The sequence below is a fragment of the Gallus gallus genome, chromosome 7, assembly GCF_016699485.2.
Source record: "Gallus gallus isolate bGalGal1 chromosome 7, bGalGal1.mat.broiler.GRCg7b, whole genome shotgun sequence".
Classification (NCBI taxonomy): domain Eukaryota; kingdom Metazoa; phylum Chordata; class Aves; order Galliformes; family Phasianidae; genus Gallus; species Gallus gallus.
In genome coordinates, this window is record NC_052538.1 from 5683703 (window position 1) to 5692033 (window position 8331).

Consider the following 8331-nt stretch of genomic DNA (forward strand, 5'->3'; position numbering starts at 1 on the left):
ACCTGTATGCTAATCATCTACGTGCACTTCCCTGCAAAGTTTGCAAAGCAAACACTTTTTTACTTTCCCCAGAAAAATGGATCACAGGTACTTTAATCTCCATGCTGTATATATGCAAATACCTTCACACTCAGAAGCTGATGTGACATCTGCTGTGCAAATGTTGCTCTGGGGCTGCAGAGTAATATTTTGTCTGCATTACTCAAGTCTTCCGTGGTCTCAGTGCTGACTCAAGCACTTGTTATTCCAACATACTAATGATAGTTGCTATGGGTGTTCCCTTCCAACTCCCATATCTGTGAGTCTGTTCTGAGAAGCCACATCCATGTCCAAGAGCAAATCTCACCGGGACTGACGCATTAAATCATACCAGGGTCCTGATGCTGTTTGCATTCAGTCATGTCATCACTCCAGTGGGCTCCCAGCCTCCAAGTACACTGACAGACTCCAAAAACGCCCATGTCAGAGGGGGCCAGCCCTTTTTGCACTCCTGCCCCAAGAAATATTTTGACATACTGTCAAAATCTCTGTTCTGCATCTGCATGCTCTATTCTCCACGGCCTCTCTCCTCAGCATCTCAGTTTGTCCCCGTGGAAGAAGGAAAAATGTTGACTTTTTATTCTCAATGAAAATCTAACAAAACCTTCACTCCTGGCAGTTGGTTCTTTTAGAATTGCAGAATGTCAGGGATTGGAAGGGACCTCGAAAGATCATCTAGTCCAGTTCCCCTGCCAGAGCAGGCACAGCTGGATCAGGTCACACAGGAACACATCAGGTTCTATGCTCACTCTTCCACTGCTTCTCTGGGCCCTTAGGTTGGTGGTTTCAACCTGGTAACAGGCATGCTTAGGCCATTTGCCAGCATCTGGGGGCTTTCACTAGGATGACTGTTGGCAGCTGCTGCTTTACCACTCTGTGATTCATCTGGGTCTTTACATGTACTCTACACATGTTACTTGGGGGGGAGGGGTCTCAGTGCCCTTCCTGCCCTTCCATCAACACCTAGGGAGACATGAGGTAGTGGACATGGTGGTGATAGGTTGGACTAGTTGATCTTAGTGGTCTTTTCCAACCTTAATAATTCTGTGATTCTATGAGATAGACACCTGGGGATTTGTGCTCCAGGGCAGCACAGCATTTCATTTCATTTCCTGGACTTTCTCTTTGCCATCACGTGCTGGAATTAGTGGCGATTGTGAGGCATTTGGTGCTACATGAAAATAGTCTAGAAATGTTCTCAGAGGTGGAGATCATCTTGAGTAACAGCTGGGGGAAATAAGCCCATGCTCAGAAGAAGCTTATTTCTCATCAGGGAGGAATGTGGAGATTTCCTGGCATACACCTTACTGTCAGCAACTTAATCTCAGGTGGGTGACAAACTGGGTTGACCTTTGGACGATCTCTCTGAAATGAAGGATAGGCCTTCATAGTTGAGCCTGTTTCCTAATTTGGGGCAGTGAGATGTCAGGACTTGAGCATTTTTCAGCCTCGACTCTACCACAGAATGTGCAGTTCTCAATACATTTACAAGTGCAAATTCAGCACAGAGGCTTGGGACTACTTAAGGAAACACAGCTGTGCTGAGGATGGAATACATCCCTTGCAGCAGCCAGTTGGTAGATAATGCTGAGCTGCTAAGGATGCTGCTAAGGATATTTGTGAGCCCGGCTCGCCACTTCTGCATCCCACTGGTGGCAATGCCCACTAGGTGTCAGGATTGAACAAATGCAAGGCTGATGCAGTGGAGAAAGGGTCTGAGTTTTCAAATTCTTCTGATTCTTATTATTATTTTTTTTTTAATTCCTGACTTCTACCCTGCTGCACCATAAAGTAACTTCTGGGGAAGAAGGACCTGTTTATTTAAAGGCTGGAGGGAACAGGGGAAGAGAAAAGAGAGATGCAAAAAAGTTTCGGCCTACCCAGAGTGCTTGCATTATGTGAGCTTAAATTGTGCTCCAGGCACAAAGTTAATTGTACTTTATAATGCTGAAGTCAGTAGACTCTTCTCTTGCCTCCATGACAAACTGCTGCTTTTTGATGAAATGGCCATTTGTCACGTTATCCATCCATGAGTTGCCTTGGACTACGGGCTGTAAGACGCCTTTGGTGAGAGGAAGATGCTGGTTGTGAAAAGGGCTTAATTCTAAAGCTACAGTTTCTAGAGGTTCAGGTTTAATATAGGGCTGTGGGACCTGCAGCTTTTCTGTGCCATTTGATGGAGGTTTCTGCAGCTGATTCTACTGGATCCATGGGTCAGGGGGTACTTACACACATGCCTCTCCACATCCTTCAACTACTGCTTGTTTTTCAGACCTTGATACTGAAGCCAGAGCCAGCTGCATGTACCCACCTTGACCACCAACATGTGTTTCTAGGAATTCATCAAGATGTTCATTGCAGAGTATGTCGGTGGGAGGTGAAACTGGAACCAACAGGGAGAAAGTTGGAAACTGGGATGTTCTATTGGCTTCCAGAAACTGGAGAGGTTCAGGGCATTAGCTAGCTGTGAGATCTGGGGCTGAAGCAAAAGACCACCTGGAAAATTGCAGAGTCTGGCAGGATCCCAGTGACCACAAACAGTTATTAACAACAATTTTAAAAGGATCTTATGTGTTTTCTTGAGCCTGAAGCTTTTTGTAGGCAGTTGGGTAGGTACTGCTGCTGGCTGAGCCTCCAGTTCTGGGATAAATAATGAAGAGAAAGAAACAGCCTCCAAAAGTAAAAGCCATTAATTAAAATGGGAAAAAAAAGAAACCCCCCCCAAAACAGCCTGTAATCTCATTAAAAATATGTACAGAACAAAGGATTGGTGATCAGAAATATTTAATCCTGGAAATTAAAGCAGCCAGCCTTATGTCCACACCGAGCATATCGACTGAAATGATCTAGGAAGTATACTTGGCACATGGCAACATCATGAAGTCTTGCCAGTGTTGTTTTTGCAGAGAAAATTTTGGATGCATCAGGAAAGCAGAAGCCTGATCTAGAGTTCCCAAAAGCCTCCTGACTGGCCTTCCTGGAGAGAATACTAGAGGAGTGACATAGGCGTGATCTAATGAGGCGTCATGGCTCAAAAACAGACATGGACAAAATTACAGAGTGAATAGATGGCACTTGACAAGTGCAGCTGGTACAGAGTTGGTTCTTCTAGATAACCTCTGAGACTGCAGTGAATGGCTTTTTGGTGCCTCCACAAGCATCCTGTTTATTTACAAAAGGGCTACATGACACCTGTGGACAGCAAAAGCCTCAATACCAACCATTAGGAGGTTGGAACTAGATGAGCTGTGAGATCCTTTCTAACCTAAGCCATTCTGTGACTCCACGTCTTCCTTGTGTGTCTTAAAGGATTTTAATTTTCCTTGGTGTTTGTATATTGAGGGCAGTTTTGTTCAACAGTGAGACATTGTCAGGTGTTTTGTGAAATACAGAGGGGACAAGAAAATGGAAAAAGCTCTGGGATGGTCACTGATGCAGGGGCTACAGTGGAATATCTTACACTGTTCCTGCTTAGCACAATGGCCTTCAAGAGTATTTTGAGGGGAAGAAACACGGAATTTATGAAATGTTAGAACTGATAGCAAGAGCTTTTGATTTGATTGGTTTTCCAAGCTAGTTTAAAAATGGTATGTTATGAACTGTAACCCTTTTATCTTGTTGGAAGGAAATGAAATGAACACTTTTCCGTCAAACTGTTTCACCATCTCGAGTTCCCTAAAGGCTTTTGAAAGATTTACCAGCCCTGACGGTGAATGGCCAAAGCAGTGCCATTTACTTTCTGTCATCGGAGTGAGACAGCAACCATTTTTCAACACGTGAGCATAACCAGAGCACTTTGAGCTAGGCTAGGGGACAATATCTGTTGAACCCTATGTGGCCAGTAAAGTGGAAAGATGGGAGGATTGCCAGGGCTTGCATGGCAAGGGCACAACTGACCTCAGAGAGGTGTGTGAACATACATAAAAGATTCTTCTTGGATGCTGTCCACCTGTAGTTCAAAGAGTGTCACAGATTTAGTTCGTTCACTACAAGAGAGTGGAAAAAAAGCCTGTGGCTAAAATACTGGGCCTTAGCTTTCTGCTTCAGTGCATTACTGAATCTCCTTTGGAATAACTATTCATTGTGACTATGTCACGGTGAAAGGGCTTCTCATTGCTATCTGTGATTTTACAAGAGGCAGTGTTCTGACACTTCTGAATTCCTTGTCCTTCTCTGGCTGAAACAACTCTGCTAAAAGTTGCCAGTGATCTTGTTTCCCTAAAAACCCCATCTTGAGGATAGCCTAGTATGTATTGAGAATACTGCACGGTCCCACGGTGAACAAAGCAGAGATACTCGGTGTGGTGCTCCTGCCTGCCACTGTCCGACATCTGTAGTGCTGTCTCTGCTGGAGAGCAGCTTGGAGCAGGAGACTGGAGTTCCACTGGGACGCACTGGTAGGCTGCAGCCTGCCATGCTTGGAATGCGAATGCTGCCAGTGATTCAGGAAACTCCATCTGTTTTGTATTCGTACCCAAGCTCGGTTTATACAGCAGGGCTCAGGGGCTTCAGAGGCCACTCTGCCCAAAAGCCCGGCATGTGAGCTCCTAGAGGAACTGCAAGACTTGAATCTGGATCTTAAACCTCTGGAATTTGAATCTCTTTTTTTTCGAGGATAGTTAATGCATCAAGGAATTGGTGCATCAGGAATACTGGGTCTTTTGGGCTGCCTCGAGCTGCCTGGAACCTCAGGGTTCAGATCCTGTTCTGCTTTGATGCCAAGGCATCAATTCATAGAATCATAGAATAAAGTGTGTTCTGAATGGCAGAGACTAGCGTGGGCCAACGCTCCACCAGTTTCCCTTACGTGAATCCCACCCGTATAATGTAACCCCAGGACATGGTGTTGCATGAAAATTCTGCTTCATGCAGCGAACAAACACTTTGCAATTATTAGAGAGCCATACATACTCGCCAGCAGGGAGTGCTGCCCAGTTGGCACTTACTTGTTCTTTTGAGTCCACTTTTAGAATAGAATTAAGCAAGTCAGCCATCTGGTTCCAAGACACTAAGTTTTATGGAAAAAAGAAAAAAAAAAGAAAGCCTGCCTCCCCTCTTTCTCCTCCTCATCCCGCTCTTCACTGATTCACAGCCAGTTCAAATGTGCAAGTGAAATGCAAGCTGAAAACACAAAAGGCAGGGAGACGAGGCAGTTCTGAAACTAGGTTAGAGATTAAACGAGCCTGATATTTGGCAGTTGTAGGCAAGGTTGGATTACCCTGGGGAAAGGGCTTGAAATGATTAATGGAATGGTGTTATTAGCCTATCATGGGATTGCATTACTGCTTGAATTCTTAAGACAGAAATTGAGAGGAGCTGTGTGGGTGTGAATGATGTGCTGTGGAAGAGAGAGCACAAGAGCAGTGCTTCCCAAAAGGCAAGTACATCCCTTATGGCAACCTCATGTTTGCTTTATTGCAACTGTGGGGTCTAATGTACGCCCTTCACTACTACTGGATTGATTCATCATTAGTATTGGGTAAATCCGTTTGCATAGCTCTTCTTTCTTATTCTAGGTGGCTTGGAAAGCAAAGAAGGCATTTCATTTTATGGACTGATATTTGCTCTTAGCTTCATTGCCATCCAGAGAACACCTGAACAGAGCAGATTTTTTATTTTTTAATTGGGTCTGCTGGTCTTCCTACTGCCTTCTGGAACCTCAGGGTTCAGATCTTGTTCTGCTTTTTTTTCTGGCAGATTCTTATTTCAGTAAAGCAGAATGTTGGTGTAAGTTGTTCAAATAACAGCTAATGCTGTTAAGTGGTGGTGTAATTCAATAAGAAATTGATCTTTGCTTATGACTGCTGTCAACCTCTTGGAGAGGGAAGCTTGGAGAGCAGCTTGAAAGAACTTGTGGTATCTGCTGTTAGATCAATAGATTGGGGCTCAGGATAACTTAACCATGCTCTTAAAGGTTGGTTTTGTGTTTGTTTGTTTGTTTGCTTTGTTTTTTTCTTCACAGTTAAATATGCAAATACAGCACTGCTGATTAAGTCCAAATGTTTACAATACAAAATGCTGCTGCTCAAACTCTTGTTCAGCGGGAGATAGTTGGAAGAACCAGTCTCTTTGTTCCCATCAAATGACTTCCATATTTTCAGAAGTAGAGACACATGCATGAGATTTTTGGGGCTACTGTGCCCTAACAAGTGCTTGCCTCCTATTGCACAAGCTTACAGCAGAAGCTGCTTGAATTGCATCATGACGATGCAGTCTCCCAAAAGTTGCAGCTGATGGGAGCAGCTGGAGCCTGAGTATTCATGCTCAGGTATGCATGTACATGTGTATGTACATAGATATAAAAGTGGCTGTCTTTAGAAAATTTTCTTTTCCCTTTTTTGCTCTGAAGTTCTTCATCTGTTTTCAATTAGGAGGATGGTGGGCTTTCTGCAGAGCACTGGCCACACCATTCAGATTAGACAACTGAGATGGCCTTTGCACTTGCAGTTCTGTTGGAGAGATACAGCTCATTTTTCAGTGTAAGGTTTGTCTTGCCTTCTTTATACTCTAATGAGAGCATAAACAAAGCTGGTTATTTCAAAGTCCTCAGTCAGGCATATTAATGACTGCCACCCACCCCACCCCCCCCAAAAAAAACCAACAACAACAACAACAAAAAAAACAGTGGTATTTTTAGGATTGTTTCCAGATGCAAAGATATTAAAGAACATTTTCTTTGATGATATCTATCAACATCTCCTTCTAATCAAGATCCCTATGATATTTTGATTAGGAGAAAAGGATATACAGAAGTATTACTTGTGCTGAAAAAGAGCTATTTCTCTTGTTAAGTGGAGCCCCTTCAAATAAAATACTTTTGGATGGCATGGGATACTAGTCACATAGAGTCACACCCTACCCCAACAGGAGAGAGAAGTGCAATGGACAGTAGCTTCAGAGCTGTCTGCTCAGTGTGGGAGGAGAGCTATGGCCGTCCTTGCCTTCTAACAGCATAGAATCCCTGTATAAAGACACCCATGGGAAACTGCCGTACTTGCATTCATGGCACAGAAAGAAAGGAGTGAAATCTGCATGTGGCATAAAGAGAAACTTTTGGAACAGAAAAAATATATTTGTTTCCAGGCTTCCATTGGGTAGGGTCTTTTCTGTATTGAATAATGTGGAGTCTGGTACATTAAATTCAATATTTATCTCGAGCTTTTGGTTTATTGGTTTTTTACCAACAGACCAAAGACAGAGGAGCTCTCTGATGGAAGGAGCTGGTGGCTCAAAGCCTCCCTGCAAAGGGCAAACACTTGTAGCACAGGTAATGAGCCGAGCAACAGCTTGGGAAAAGGGCTACTAAGTGAGCCCTGTGGTCTGCACCCACCTCTCCTGACCCAAGAGATAATTCCCCAGTCTACAGAAGGAGTCCTATGGCATGAAAGAGGTCTGAAAGGCCTTAGTGCTGCCTTTTTCTCTCCCACCAAGCTGTGTTGAACTACAAATTCCCACAGCTAGAGGAGAGAAGATAACAGCAAGAGAAATGACCTCTAATTCTTAAACCCATTGAGTGAGATCTTTACCTGCTCCCAGAGGTCCTGTTCTCCTAAACATTGCCAAGCTACAGAGAGCAGTGAGTTTGTACTTGAAAGGAGGACTGCAGAATGGGCAGCCAGCTGGGCTGGCTTCATGCACACAACCTGCCCAGGGCTGCGATTCATGCTGTCCAGACAGATCTTCTCCTGTCTGCTGTCAGCAGTGCTGTGAGTTCCAGAGCCTGCCTGTGGCACTGACAACAGATGTCTCTGGCAATTCAAAAGCTTGCACGACGCTCTGAGTTTCCCTTTCTGTGGTGTAAGCGGAAGCAGAGGAAGATGCTGCTAAAAATATGTGATAAATCTTCTTCTCCGTGTTTTAATGCGCCGCCTAAAAACATCCACTTGGCAGCTTCTCAGCACTGGAAGGAACCTCAGCAGCCTTAATACCAGATAGGACAGCACAGAAAGGCACAGCTAGAGCCGAGCTGTCAATTTAAGCAGGGATCTGACATGAGCTGGGTCCTCCCTCGCAGACTGCTCACAGCAGTGTTCCCTAATGCTTTTTTGGTGTGATTACAAATCCTTTGCCTGCAATTTTTAATCTAGGGTTTAAGATTTCTAACATTCATTCCTGTAGGGTAGTGCAGATCCCACTGGTATTCTCTTCTCTGATGCTTAAATATCAGCAGCGTACTGAAAGTCTACCACGAAACAGTTTTTTAATCATAATGGAAAGCAGTGTGTTTGTTGACCTGACTTGTAGCCAGGTCCAATGGTGTGTTCAGGCCACAATCAAGCCAATGCCGCATCC